General features: G+C 46.1%; 1 protein-coding gene across 4 annotated transcripts in view; it reads left to right on the top strand.

The window, feature by feature from the left end:
• Positions 1 to 15,000, top strand: part of LOC110487846 (CYFIP-related Rac1 interactor A) — a 75,783-nt gene that overhangs the window by 12,551 nt on the left and 48,232 nt on the right. For 3 of the 4 annotated variants that reach the window (XM_090228546.1, XM_090228547.1, XM_090228545.1), the window contains exon 2: positions 11,876 to 11,967. The gene's annotated coding sequence lies outside the window, so the exon portion shown is untranslated. Of the gene's footprint in view, positions 1 to 11,875; positions 11,968 to 14,609 lie in introns of those variants that run through there. The other variant, XM_090228544.1, reaches the window with a different exon arrangement.

Here is a 15,000-nt window from a genome sequence, read left to right as displayed (position 1 = left end):
TCCATATTCGGCAAATGGTGAGAATTGGGGATGAGAGAGAGAGAGAGAGAGAGAGAGAGAGAGAGAGAGAGAGAGAGAGAGAGAGAGAGAGAGAGAGAGAGAGAGAGAGAGAGAGAGAGAGAGAGAGAGAGAGAGAGAGAGAGAGAAGCTTACCTATTTCATTATCTTATTGTCGACAATGAAGACAGGAAATATATTTTGTGGAGATATCAGGCTAATCACTGAACAAAGCTGTGTTTAAATATTGTGGAGATATCAGGCTAATCACTGAACAAAGCTGTGTTTAAATATTGTGGAGATATCAGGCTAATCACTGAACAAAGCTGTGTTTAAATATTGTGGAGATATCAGGCTAATCACTGAACAAAGCTGTGTTTAAATATTGTGGAGATATCAGGCTAATCACTGAACAAAGCTGTGTTTAAATATTGTGGAGATATCAGGCTAATCACTGAACAAAGCTGTGTTTAAATATGTGGAGAGATCATCCTAATTACTCATGGCTTAGTTTCTGCTCTGACATCCACTGTCAACTGTGGGACCTTATATAGACAGGTGTGTGCCTTTCCAAATCATGTCCAATCAATTGAACTTACCACAGGTGGACTCCAATCAGGTTGTAGAAACATCTCAAGGATGATCAACGGAAACAGGATGCACCTGAGCTCCATTTTGAGTCTCATTGCAAAGGGTCTGAATACTTCTGTAAATAAGGTATTTCTGTTTTTACAATTTTCAAAAAATTCAAGACTGACCAGGTGAAGGCTTTGATCCCTTATTGATGTCACTTGTTAAATCCACTTCAATCAGTGTAGATGAAAGGGGAAAAGGAAGATTTTTTACGCCTTAATACAATAGAGACATGGATTGTGTATGTTTGCCATTTAGAGGGTGAATGGGCAAGACAAAAGATTTAAGAGTCTTTGAACGGGGTAGGGTGTGTGCCCTTGTTTGAGTGGGTTTTTTCACGCACAACAGTTTCCTGTGTGTCTCAATAATAGTCCACCACTCAAAGGACATCCAGACAAGTAGACACAACTGCGAGAAGTACTGGAGTCAACATGAGCCAACATCTCTGTGGAAGCTGTCGACACCTTGTAGACGTGTGTTTTGAATGTGTGGACATATGTAGTGTGTGTGTGTGTGTGTGTGTTGGGGTATCAGTGAAAGTACTGTATGTGTGTGGGAAGAGTCCAGTGTGTGTGTGTGGGGGGGGGGGGGGGGGGGGGGGAGTCCAGTGTGTGTGTGTGTGTGTGTGTGTGTGTGTGTGTGTGTGTGGGAAGAGTCCAGTGTGTGTGTGTGTGTGTGGGAAGAGTCCAGTGTGTGTGTGTGTGTGTGGAAGAGTCCAGTGAGAGTCCATTTTCCTACCTTATGATGCCATCTATTTTGTGAGGTGCATCAGTCCCTCCTGCACCAAAGCACCCCACAACATGATGCTGCCACCCCCACAACATGATGCTGCCACCCCCACAACATGATGCTGCCCACCCCACAACATGATGCTGCCACTCCATACATTTAAACTCACTGTTAAACAATTCCTGACATTTAATCCTAGTAGAAATTCCCTGTCTTAGGTTTAGTTAGGATCACCACTTTATTTTAAGAATGTGAAATGTCAGAATAATAGTAGAGAGAATGATTTATTTCAGCTTTTATTTATTTCATCACAATCCATTGGGTCAGAAGTTTACATACACTCAATTCGTTTTTGGTAGCATTGCCTTTAAATTGTTTAACTTGGTTCAAACGTTTCGGGTAGCCTTCCACAAGCTTCCCACAATAAGTTGGGTGAATTTTTGGCCCATTCCTCCTGACAGAGCTGGTGTAACTGAGTCAGGTTTGTAGGCCTCCTTGCTCGCACACACTTTTTCAGATCTGCCCACAAATCTTCTATAGGATTGAGGTCAGGGCTTTGTGAGGGCCACTCCAATACCTTGACATTGTTGTCCTTAAGCCATTTTGCCACAACTTTGGAAGCATGCTTGGGGTCATTGTCCATTTGGAAGACCCATTTGCGACCAAGTTTTAACTTCCTGACTGATGTCTTGAGATGTATGTTTCAAAATGGTGTTCTTCAGCTTGCAAGCCTCCCCCTATTTCCTCCAAACATAACGACGGTCATTACGGCCAAACAGTTCTATTTTTGTTTCATCAGACCAGAGGAATTTTCTCCAAAAAGTAAAATTTTTGTCCCCATGTGCAGTTGCAAACCGTAGTCTGGCTTTTTTATGTGGGTTTTGGAGCAGTGGCTTCTTCCTTGTTGAGCGGCATTTCAGGTTATGTCGATACAGGACTCGTTTCACTGTGGATATAGATACTTTTGTACCTGTTTCCTCCAGCATCTTCAAAGGTCCTTTGCTGTTGTTCTGGATTGATTTGCACTTTTCGCACCAAAGTATGTTCATCTCTAGGAGACAGAACACGTCTCCTTCCTGAGCGGTATGACGGCTGTGTGGTCCCATGGTGTTTATACTTGTGTACTATTGTTTGTACAGATGAACGTGGTACCTTCAGGTATTTGGAAATTGCTCCCAAGGATGAACCAGACTTGTGGAGGTCTACAATTTTTTCAGAGGTCTTGGTTGATTTCTTTTGATTTTCCCATAATGTCAAGCAAAGAGGCACTGAGTTTGAAGGTAGGCCTTGAAATACATCCACAGGTACACCTCCAATTGACTCAAATAATGTCAATTAGCCTAAGAAGCTTCAAAAGCCATGACATAAATTTCTGGATTTTCCAAGCTGTTTAAATGCACAGTCAACCTAGAGTATGTAAACTTCTAACCCCTAGATTTGTGATACAGTGAATTATAAATTAAATAATCTATCTGTAAACAATTGTTGGAAAAATGATTTCTGTTGTGCACAAAGTATAGATTGTTAACAAGAAATTTGTGGAGTGGTTGAAAAGCAATTTTTAATGACTCCAACCTAAATGAATGTAAACTTCCGACTTCAACTGTATCTAACAGCCTTGTTTATCAGTCTTATGGGGGACAGAAGCTGTTCAGGGTCCGGTTGATTCAAGACTTGGTACACCTTTATAGCCATGCAGTAGCAGAGAGAACAGTCTATGGCTTGGGTGGCTGGAGTCGTCGACCATTTTGGGGCCACCCTCTGTACCACTGTACCACTCTGTTGCGGGTTGGTGCCTTGCAGTTGCCGCACCAAATGGCGGTGCGCCAGTGAAGATGCCCTCAATTGTGCAGCTGTAGACATTCACTCCTTCACTCGTACGAGGGCAGTGGATGAGAATCATGTCAAAAAACTGTAAGACCGGCCAATAGCTTCTACCCCCAGACCATGAGCCCCCCCTGCCGCTGCTTCTCCAGTGTGTGGGTGTGGGTGTGCGTGTGTGTGTGTGTGCCTCTGCACTTTGCCAGGGCCACACAGGGAGACTGGCACCATAGTGTTGGATCAGTAAAACTGGCTCACATTCACACACACACACACACACATTGGCTGAGGCCCTGCGATAGAGGTCCCTGATGATCTTCTTGGCCTTCCTGCGACACCTGGTGTTGTAGGTGTCCTGGAGGGGAGGCAGTGTGACCCAATGGTGTCCTGGAGGACAGGCAGTGTGGACCCAATCGTATCCTGGAGGACAGGCAGTGTGGACCCAATGGTGTCCTGGAGGGGAGACAGTGTGGACACAATGGTGTCCTGGAGGACAGGCAGTGTGGACCCAATGGTGTCCTGGAGGACAGGCAGTGTGGACCCAATGGTGTCAAGGAGGACAGGCAGTGTGGACCCAATGGTGTCCTAGAGGGGAGAAAGTGTGGACCCAATGGTGTCCTGGAGGACAGGCAGTGTGGACCCAATGGTGTCCTGGAGGGGAGGCAGTGTGGACCCAATGGTGTCTGGAGGGGAGGCAGTGTGGACCCACTGGTGCAGTCGGCTGAGCGCATCGCTCTCACGGTCCTCGCGGCGATGGAGTTGCCGTGCCAGGCTGTGATGCAGCACAACGGTACTGTCTCGATGGTGCTTTGGGACGGGCCGAATATCTTTTGCATCCTGAGGTTGAAGAGTCGCTGTCGTGCCTTCTTCACCCCGTGGTGCGTTTAACCATTTTAGCTCTCCCCGGAGACCCGAGGAACGTGATGTTTTTTTTTGCTGTTGACCGTTTCCACGGCAGCCCCGTTGATGAGAATGGGCCTGGTTCCGTATGAAGTACACAATCAGCTACTTTGTTTTTTCAGACGTTGAGGGGGTGGATGTTAACCTGGCACCGTCAGCGTGCCTACCTCCTCCCTGTAGACTGTCTCGTCGCTGGTCGCCTACTGTCCTGTCGTCAGGGGAACTTGATGACGGAGTAGGAACTGTGAGACCACGCAGTCGTGGGTAAACAGGGAGTACAGGAGGTCACCAAGTAACCAGAATTCAATATATAAACACCCTCATTCTGCCCTAATTCAGATATAAAACACCCTCATTCTGCCCTAATTCAGATATAAAACACCCTCATTCTGCCCTAATTCAGCTATAAAAACACCCTCATTCTGCCCTAATTCAGATATAAAACACGCTCATTCTGCCCTAATTCAGATTTAAAACACCCTCATTCTGCCCTAATTCAGCTATAAAACACCCTCATTCTGCCCTAATATAAAACACCCTCATTCTGCCCTAATTCAGATATAAAACACCCTCATTCTGCCCTAATTCAGATTTAAAACACACCTCAGTCTGCCCTAATTCAGATATAAAACACCCTCATTCTGCCCTAATTCAGATATAAAACACCCTCATTCTGCCCTAATTCAGATATAAAACACCCTCATTCTGCCCTAATTCAGCTATAAAACACCCTCATTCTGCCCTAATATAAAACACCCTCATTCTGCCCTAATTCAGATATAAAGCATGCTCATTCTGCCCTAATTCAGATATAAAACACCCTCATCTGCCCTAATTCAGATTTAAAACACCCTCATTCTGCCCTAATTCAGATATAAAACACCCTCATTATGCCCTAATTCAGATATAAAACACCCTCAGTCTGCCCTGATTCAGATATAAACACCCTCATTCTGCCCTAATTCAGATTAAAACACCCTCATTCTGCCCTAATATAAAACACCCTCATTCTGCCCTAATTCAGATATAAAACACCCTCATTCTGTCCTAATATAAAACACCCTCATTCTGCCCTAATTCAGATATAAAACACCCTCATTCTCCCTTAACTCCTTATTTTATTAGAAAACAGACATGCAGCATTCAGCTTTATACAGCAAAATAACAATCACTCAATACCTTGTTTTTACTCCGTAAATAAATAGTCAATGAGAAATGTAATTTAGGATATTACACGGTAGGGTTGTGCAGGTCGAATGTCTAACACCCAGCCCTATTTCACAGTATCTCAAAAATAATACTGTAGTCAATCGGTCTCTTTTTCTCTAATCTTCTCTCTCCCTCCATCCCTCTATCTTTAATATTCTCTCTCTCTTCATCCCTCAATCTCTCTATCTCTAACCTTCTCTCTCTCTCTATCTTTAATCGTATCCATCTCCTCTATCCTTTGTCTCTAATCTTCTTTCTATCTCTCTAACCCTCTATCTCGAATCTTCTTTCGATCCCTCTATCCCTCCTCCTCCTCTCCTCTCCCTCTCCACTCCTCTCCTCTCCTCTCCTCTCCTCTCCTCTCCTCTCTCTCCTCTCCTCTCCTCTCCTCTCCTCTCCTCTCCTCTCCTCTCCTCTAACCTCTCATCTCCTCTCCTCTCCTCTCCTCTCCTCTCCTCTCCCTCTCCTCTTGTCTCCCCCCTCCCCTCTCCTCCCCTATCTTCTCCCCTCTCTTCTCTTCTCCTCCCCTCTCCTCTCCCCCCTCCCACCTCCTCTCCTCTCCTCTCCTCTCCTCCCCTCTCCTCTCCTCTCCCACCTCCCACCTCCTCTCCTCTCCTCTCCTCTCCTCTCCTCTCCTCTCCTCTCCTCTCCTCTCCCTCCCCTCCCACCTCATCTCTCCTCTCCTCTCCTCTCCTCTCCTCTCCTCTCCTCTCTCTCTAACCTCTCATCTCCTGTCCTAACTTACATTTCCATTCATTTCTTTATTGGCATGGGGAAACATATGTTAACATTGTCAAGTGAAGTGAAGTAGATAAGTGAAGTAGATAATAAACAAAATGGAAACAAATAATAAAAAATAAAAGTAAACATTACACTCACAAAAATGACAAAATAATAAAGAAATGTAAAATGTCATATTATGTCTATATACACTGTTGTAATGATATGCAAATAGTTAAAGTACAAAATGGAAATGAATTAACATAAATATGGGTTGTATTTACAATGGTGTTTGTTCTTCACTGGTTGCCCTTTTCTCGTGGAAACAGGTCACAAATCTTGCTTCTGTGATGCCACACTGTGGTATTTCACGGAGTAGATATGGGAGTTTATCAAAATTGGGTTTGTTTTCGATTTCTTTGTGGATCTGTGTAATCTGAGGGAAATATGTATCTCTAATATGGTCATACGTTGGACGGGAGGTTAGGAGGTGCAGCTCAGTTTCCACCTAATTTTGTGGGCAGTGATAGTCAAAGCTTTCCTTAAGTTTGGGTCAGTCACAGTGGTCAGGTATTCTCCTCTCTTATCTAATATACAAGAAAGAGAGAAAGAAATACAGAGAGAAGTAGAGAGAGAGAGAGACAGAGAGAGACAGAGAGAGAGAGCGAGAGAGACAGAGAGAGAGAGAGAGAGAGAGAGAGAGAGAGAGAGAGAGAGAGAGAGACAGAGAGAGAGAGAGAGAGAGACAGAGAGAGACAGAGAGAGAGAGCGAGAGAGACAGAGAGAGAGAGAGAGAGAGAGAGAGAGACAGAGAGAGAGAGAGAGAGACAGAGAGAGACAGAGAGAGAGAGAGAGAGAGAGAGAGAGAGAGAGAGAGAGAGACAGAGAGAGAGACAGAGAGAGACAGAGAGAGACAGAGAGAGACAGAGAGAGAGAAAGCGGCAGAGAGCTTTGTTGGACCAATATTTACATCACTGCATTGTAACAAACGAAACAGTTTGAAGTGTCATTCAAATCCTGTTCATGAACTTCTAAATGGTGTATAGCAGAATGATTGAAGTCTAGCCTAGCCAGCTCTGACAGCAGTCAATCACTACCAGCACATCTCAGCATTCACAGGAGGTGAAGAACTTGGATGTGTGTGCGTGCGTGCGTGCGTGTGTGCGTGTGTGTGGGGAACATCTGCATACAGTTGAAATGTTGTTGTTTCTACCTCTAATCATGACGACAAAAGCAACAGGTCTGATCCTAGTTAACTGTAACTCTGACAGAATCCTGTATATGTAGGCTCCCGAGTGGCACTGCATCTCAGTGTAAGAGGTGTCACTACAGTCCCTGGTTCCGAATCAAGGCTGTATCACAACCGGCCGTGATTGGTCCTATCTAGGTTTGGGCAGAGGGTAGGCCGTCATTGTAAATAAGAATCTGTTTTTGAAATGACTTGCCTAATTAAATAAAGGTTAAATAAATAAAATGATATATATATATATACATATATAGCCCACCTATATATATATATATATATACAGGTGGGCTATTTTTAAAGAATCTCTGTTCTCTACATAGTACACTACCCTATTGGTCCTGGTCGAAAGTAGTGCACTATAAACAGACAGAACCCATTGGTCCTGGTCGAAAGTAGTGCACTATAAACAGACAGAACCCTATTGGTCCTGGTCGAAAGTAGTGCACTATAAACAGACAGAACCCTATTGGTCCTGGACAAAAGTAGTGCACTATAAACAGACAGAACCCCATTGGTCCTGGTCGAAAGTAGTGCACTATAAACAGACAGAACCCATTGGTCCTGGTCGAAAGTAGTGCACTATAAACAGACAGAACCCCATTGGTCCTGGACAAAGTAGTGCACTTTATATGGTGAATAGGGTGCCATTTGGGAGGAAGTCTACAGCTGTGTTCAATGTAAACTGTGAGTTGTTTTCAGACTGATGTTGATAAATGGCGTCGACTGAAGACGTGATTATTTAACAAGGTGATTAGGCCGTTAGAAGGACAGCGTCCTGAACGACAGCGTCCTGGGGTTTGGTGTAAGAGCTGTTATTGAGGAGTATGAGCCATGGACTGTTGCAGACAGCTCGTTGTTTTGATGAAGAGGGAGAATCTCTTCATCTTTCTTCCTTCCGAGCGGATGTTTTCAAGGCGTTTGTTTTAAGAGGCAAAATTCGAAAAACATTTTTTTTTTTTTTTTTTTTTCACACAGATATCAAGTGATGCCGTGTTCCTCTCCATCCCCACGGTTTTGTCTTGGGGTGGATAGTGAGGTTCAGTGATACAGTGTTGCAGCTATAGAGAGTGTGTCCCTCTATTCTCAATGTCTTACCACATTTTTATTGGTGTGGAACTGAGTCATTTTGAATTTATGGGCACCAGTTTCCCAGTTTTATAGTGCACTACTTTTGACCAAAGCCCCTTTGAACTGATTTCAGTTTAGTTCTAGGAGTTATATGCGTGTACCTTACTTCAAGATCTGGCCCCCTGAGAGTACTCTGTCTCCATGACCTCAACAGACCTCTGACCTTGACCGTGTGCTGCAGAAGGGAATTGATATCAGATCGATCCAAGGGTCAGCAGAGATCCATCAAACAAACCTATTTGGGCGGTGCAGAAACACAACCTCATCGATCGTTGGTGCACGCAGTGTGTTGTGGTGTGATGTGTTGTGATGTGATGTGTTGTGATGTGATGTGTTGTGTTGTGGTGTGTTGTGATGTGTTGTGGAGTGGTGTGTTGTGGTGTGTGTGAATTGATCATTGTTTATGTGTTTGTGTGTGTGTGTGTGTATGTGTGTGTGTGTGTGTGTGTGTGTGTGTGTGTGTGTGTGTGTGTGTGTGTGTGTGTGTGTGTGTGTGTGTGTTTGTGTGTGTGCGGCGTGTTGTGTGTTCTCTCAGATTTACGGTCCAATTCATTATTCAACACAAGGCTGTTTGCAGGGGGTAGATTAGAGAGGAGAGAGAGCGAGAGAGCGAGAGAGAGAGAGAGAGAGAGAGACAGAGGGAGAGACAGAGAGAGAGAGACAGAGAGAGAGACAGAGAGAGAGAGAGAGACAGAGAGAGAGAGAGAGACAGAGAGAGAGAGACAGAGAGAGAGAGAGAGAGAGAGGCAGAGAGAGAGAGAGAGAGAGAGAGAGGCAGAGGGAGAGACAGAGAGAGAGAGAGACAGAGAGAGAGAGAGAGAGAGACAGAGAGAGAGACAGAGAGAGAGAGAGAGAGAGACAGAGGGAGAGACAGAGAGAGAGAGAGACAGAGAGAGAACAGAGAGAGAGAGAGAGACAGAGAGAGAGAGAGAGAGACAGAGAGAGAGACAGAGAGAGACAGAGGGGTCACAACTCCTGCAGCTCTGTCGCACGCTGTGTATGTACATAATCAATTGTAGGCTTCGAGGGGACTCCTATGGTAGGTACACCTATAGCTCATCTCTTGGCAGTATTACTGTGGACTACTTTATCACTGACCTCAACCCAGAGTCTCTCATAGCGTTCACAGTCTGTCTACTGACAGCCCTATCAGAACAACAATGACAAATGGTTTGAGAAAGAAATTGAGAAACCTGTCCAACCAAAACATAGAGACCCAGAAAACCTGAGTCTATGGCTTCACGATGATGAAACTGAGCTGCACTTCCTAACTTCCTGTCAAATGTAGGACCATATTAGAGGACACATACTTCCCTCAGATTACACAGATCCACAAAGGATTCCAAAACAAACCCAATTTTGATAAACTCCCATATCTACTGGGTGAAATACCACAGTGTGCCATCACAGCAGCAAGATTTGTGACCTGTTGCCACAAGAAAAGGGCAACCAGTGAAGAACAAACACCATTGTAAATACAACCCATATTTATTTTCCCTTGTGTACTTTAACCATTTGTACATCGTTACAACACTCATATATACATGATATGACATTTGTAATGTCTTTATTGTTTCGAAACTTCTGTGTGTGTAATGTTTAGTATTCATTTGTATTGTTTATTTCACTTTTGTATATTATCTACTTCACTTGCTTTGGCAATGTTAAAACATGTCTCCCATGCCAATAAAGCCCCTTGGATTGAATTGAATTGAGAGAGAGATGGTGAGAGACAGAAGGAGAGAAAAAATGGTAGGGATGTATGAGTTTGAGACTCAGAAGGGAAGTGTGTGTTTGTAAAATGTACAGTCTACAATGTCACAGGCATTCACACACACACTGAGGGCCACCAGCTGGTGACTGATATCCCAGGTTGCACAGCTCTCTCTCTCTCTCTCTCTGTGAAGGTTAACAATGGTGCTGTACTGTGAAACATTTTATCCTAAAAACACACACCTTTCACCTTTTCTCTCTCTCTATCTATCTCTCTCTCTCTTCTTTCTCTCTCTCTCCCATCTATCTTTTCTCTCTATCTTCATCTCCTTCTCTCTCCTCTCCCCCCATCTATCTTTTCTCTCTCTCTCTCTCTCCCCATCTATCTTTTCTCTCTATCTTCATCTCCTTCTCTGTCTCTTTCTCTCTCTATCTTCATCTCCTTCTCTCTCTTTCCACATCTATATTTTCTCTCTATCTTCATCTGTCTCTTTCTCTCCTTGTCCCCTTTGTTCCTCTTTTAAATTAAATGTGTTCTCTCTGTCTGTCCATCTGGGAGAGAGTGAGTGAAAGGAGGTTAGTGTTGTCGCTAGGCTAATCGATAGCTCAGAACGTTCTCTGCCTCGTCGTTGCCATGCTTGTTTCCTTGGCAACAGTTATTCAAAGCCATTCTCTCTCTCTCTCTCTCTCCATGTTTCTTTATTTTTCTATTTCTCTCTTTTTCCATGTATCTCTCTCTTTGGTATGATGCAACACCACCGTAGGTAGTGTGAATAGTTACGCAAGACACGAGGTTAGAGCGTTTTGGTGTGAGGTTGTGACCTATAACCCCTGAGCTGAGACAGATACGAACAGTTCCTGTTTTCTAGAGTGTGAAAATAATCAGAATTACTACAGACACACCAGGGCCGTATCAGAAATATATGTACTATTGCATTCATGACTGCAAACTAAATGCTATGCTACTTCTTCCTGTGTTGTTATGATGCTGCTTCCCGGTCCATGTATTAACAGACATGGCAAACAGAGTTCAACTTTAAACAGGTTCCCTTTCACACCTTCCTCGAATCAGGTTAACCTGCATAATGATAACAGTCCTTCCCTCTCCCTCTCCCTCTTTCCTCTCCCTCTCCCTCTCTCCTCCCTCTCCCTCTTTCCTCCCTCTCCACTCCCTCTTTCCTCCCTCTCCCTCTCTCCTCCCTCTCCCTCTCTCCTCTCCCTCGCTCCTCGCTTCCCTCTCCCTCTCTCCTCCCTCTCCCTCTTCCTCCCTCTCCCTCTCTCTCCTCCCCTCTCCCTCTCTCCTCTCCCTCTCTCCTCGCTTCCCTCTCCCCTCTCCCTCTCTCCTCCCTCTCCTCGCTTCCTTCTCCCTCTCTCCTCCCTCTCCCTCTTTCCTCTCCATCTCCCTCTCACAATCCCTCTCCCTCTCTACTCCCTCTCCCTCTTTCCTCCCCTCTCCCTCTCCCACTCTCCCTCTCTCCTCCCTCTCCCTCTCTCCCTCCCTCTCTCACCTTCAATCCCTCTTTCTCCCTCCCTCTCCCCCTCTCTCTCCCTCCCTACCTCCCAATCCCTCTCTCTTCCCTCCCTTTCTCTCTCCCGCTCCCTCCTCTTTCTCTCCCCACCTCTTTCTCCCTCCCTCTCACTCTCTCTTTCTCCCTTCCTCTCCCCACTCTCCCTCCCTCTCTCCACTCTCCCTCCCTCTCTATCTCCCCCTCTCTCTCGCTCTCCCTCCATCCCTCTTTCTGCCTCTTGCTCTTCCTCCCTGCCTCTCTCTCTCTCTAGGTGGTGGAAGTTGACACTGTAGTGTGGCTGTTGAGCTGAGAGGCCCTGGTTGATGCTGTGAAAGAGCTCTGTAAAGACAAGCACAAGCAAAGGTAAGACAAGGGGGGGGGGGGGGCAACTACAGCTGAGACCAAGATACCATGGAGACGTAGCATATGGGCAGAAAGTGGTAGAGAGTGAGAGATGTGGGGGTGGAGAAAAGACAGGAAGATGAATGAGGTAGAAGTGAGGAACAGAGATGGGGAGAGGGGGAAGCGAGAGAGAGAGATAAGGAGATAAGGGGAGGGAGAGGGGGAAGTAGATAGGGATAGAGGGGGAGAGAGGGGCGGAAGGAGGTAGGGGGAGGGGGAGGGGGAAGCGAGAGGATGAAGGGGGAGAGAGATGGGGGAGGGGGGGGGGGTGGGGGGGTGGGGGGAGGGAAAGAGGGTGAAACCGAGAGTTCAGTGGCAGCTTCCTGTACTGTATAGTAGCTGCTGAAATGGGATAGAATCCCAGACCACTTCCCACTTTAAATCACAGCCCACCTCCTCCCACTATGGATCACAGCCCACTGCCTCCCACTGTGAATCACAGCCCACCTCCTCCCACTGTGAATCACAGCCCACCTCCTCCCACTATGAATCACAGCCCACCTCCTCCCACTATGAATCACAGCCCACCTCCTCCCACTGTAAATCACAGCCCACCTCCTCCCACTATGAATCACAGCCCACCTCCTCCCACTATGAATCACAGCCCACCTCCTCCCACTATGAATCACAGCCCACCTCCTCCCACTATGAATCACAGCCCACCTTCTCCCACTATGAATCACAGCCCACCTCCTCCCACTATGAATCACAGCCCACCTCCTCCCACTATGAATCACAGCCCACCTCCTCCCACTATGAATCACAGCCCACCTCCCCCCACTATGAATCACAGCCCACCTCCTCCCACTATGAATCACAGCCCACCTCCTCCCACTATGAATCACAGCCCACCTCCTCCCACTATGAATCACAGCCCACCTCCTCCCACTGTGAATCACAGCCCCACCTCCTCCGCCAATAAAAACAGAGGAACTCTGCCTAGAAGGCCAGCATCCTGGAGTCTCCTCTTCACTGTTGACATTGAGACCGGTGTTTTGCGGGTACTATTTAATGAAGCTGTCAGATGAGGACTTGTGAGGCGTCTGTTTCTCAAACTAGACTCTCTAATGTATTTGTCCTCTTGCTCAGTTGTGCACCGGGGCCTCCCACTCCTCTTTCTATTCTGGTTAGAGACAGTTTGCGCTAATCTGTGAAGGGAGTAGTACACAGCGTTGTACGAGATCTTCAGTTTCTTGGCAATTTCTCGCATGGAATAGCCTTCATTTCTCAGAACAAGAATAGACTGACGAGTTTCAGAAGAAAGTTATTTGTTTCTGGCCATTTTGAGCCTGTAATCGAACCCACAAATGCTGATGCTCCAGATACTCAACTAGTTAGATAATCAAGGAGATAGACTGGAGGGAGGAGTTAGACTGGAAGGAGGAGTTAGACTGGAGAGGGAGGAGTTAGACTGGAGAGGGAGGAGTTAGACTGGAGAGGGAGGAGTTAGACTGGAGGGAGGAGTTAGACTGGAAGGAGGAGTTAGACTGGAGAAGGAAGGAGTTAGACTGGAGAAGGGAGGAGTTAGACTGGAGAAGGGAGGAGTTAGACTGGAGAAGGGAGGAGTTAGACTGGAGGAGGGAGGAGTTAGACTGGAGGGAGGAGTTAGACTGGAGGGAGGAGTTAGACTGGAGAGGGAGAAGTTAGACTGGAGAGGGAGGAGTTAGACTGGAGGGAGGGGTTAGACTGGAGAGGGAGGAGTTAGACTGGAGAGGGAGGAGTTAGACTGGAGGGAGGAGTTAGACTGGAGAGGGAGGAGTTAGACTGGAGGGTCAGTTGTGTAAAAGAAGCGCACGTTGCTCTAGTTTTACATTGGCTGACTGAATCTCAGAGGGAAGGTGTGTGTGTGTGTGTGTGCGTGTGCGCGTGTGTGTGTGTGTGTGCGTGCGTGTGCGTGTGTGTGACAACACATTTGAGGAAGTGAATGTGTAGAAGAGTGTTGTGTTGTACTGCATCATCCAGATGAACGTCATTTGTCTCCGCTGTTCTCAGAAGACGACACATACCAGCATTCCGCAATGCCCCTGTTCCCTATATACTGCACTACTTTAGACCAGAGCCCTATTCCCGATATAGTGCACTACTTTAGACCAGAGCCCTATTCCCTATATAGTGCACTACTTTAGACCAGAGCCCTATTCCCTATATAGTGTACTAGTTTAGACCAGGGCACTGGTGAAAAGCAGTGCCCTATATACAGGGAATAGGATGCTATTTGTGACGCATCCCCAAAGAGACATTTCTGTTGCAGTGGAAAAGAGAAGTGAGGAGAATGTGTTAGAGCCGCCAGGAGAACTTTAGAGGAACCCATTGTAGTTTGACTTAGAAACAGGGAGAGAGAGAGAGAGAGAGAGAGAGAGAGAGACAGAGAGACAGAGAGACAGAGTAGGAGAGAGAGAGTAGGAGACAGAGAGAGAGAGAGAGAGAGAGAGAGAGACAGAGAGACAGAGAGACAGAGTAGGAGAGAGAGAGTAGGAGACAGAGAGAGAGAGAGAGAGAGAGAGAGAGAGAGAGAGAGAGAGAGAGAGAGAGAGAGAGAGAGAGAGAGAGAGACAGAGAGACAGAGTAGGAGAGAGAGAGTAGGAGACAGAGAGAGAGAGTGAGAGAGAGAGAGAGAGTAGGAGAGAGTAGGAGAGAGAGAGAGAGAGAGAGAGAGAGTAGGAGACTGGCAGCTGCTACTCCGCAGAAATAAGGCTGTACTGTGGTCAGCCATGCAGAACGGAGGGAAAGAAAGAGGGAAAGAAAGAGGGAAAGTAAGAAAGAGAACAAGAGATAGCAAGTGAGAGATACACCTTTGTGAGTGCAATGTATACTGTTAATTTCACATGTTATTTTGTCGATGTCCTTTTGTGTCTTCTCACTTTTGTTTATTGTTTATTTTCACCTGTTTTGTAAACATGTTGCTCATGTCCATTGATGGATACTGTGTGGGGGAGAGGAAGACAAAGTATCATAGTGGCTATGATGCACCCTAGATAGAACACGGCACAAGTG

This window comes from Oncorhynchus mykiss, chromosome 30 (genome assembly GCF_057628025.1).
Source record: "Oncorhynchus mykiss isolate SJ-2025 chromosome 30, ASM5762802v1, whole genome shotgun sequence".
NCBI lineage: Eukaryota > Metazoa > Chordata > Actinopteri > Salmoniformes > Salmonidae > Oncorhynchus > Oncorhynchus mykiss.
The sequence above is the reverse complement of the archived record's forward strand: the minus strand, read 5'-3'. Positions and strand labels throughout refer to the sequence as shown.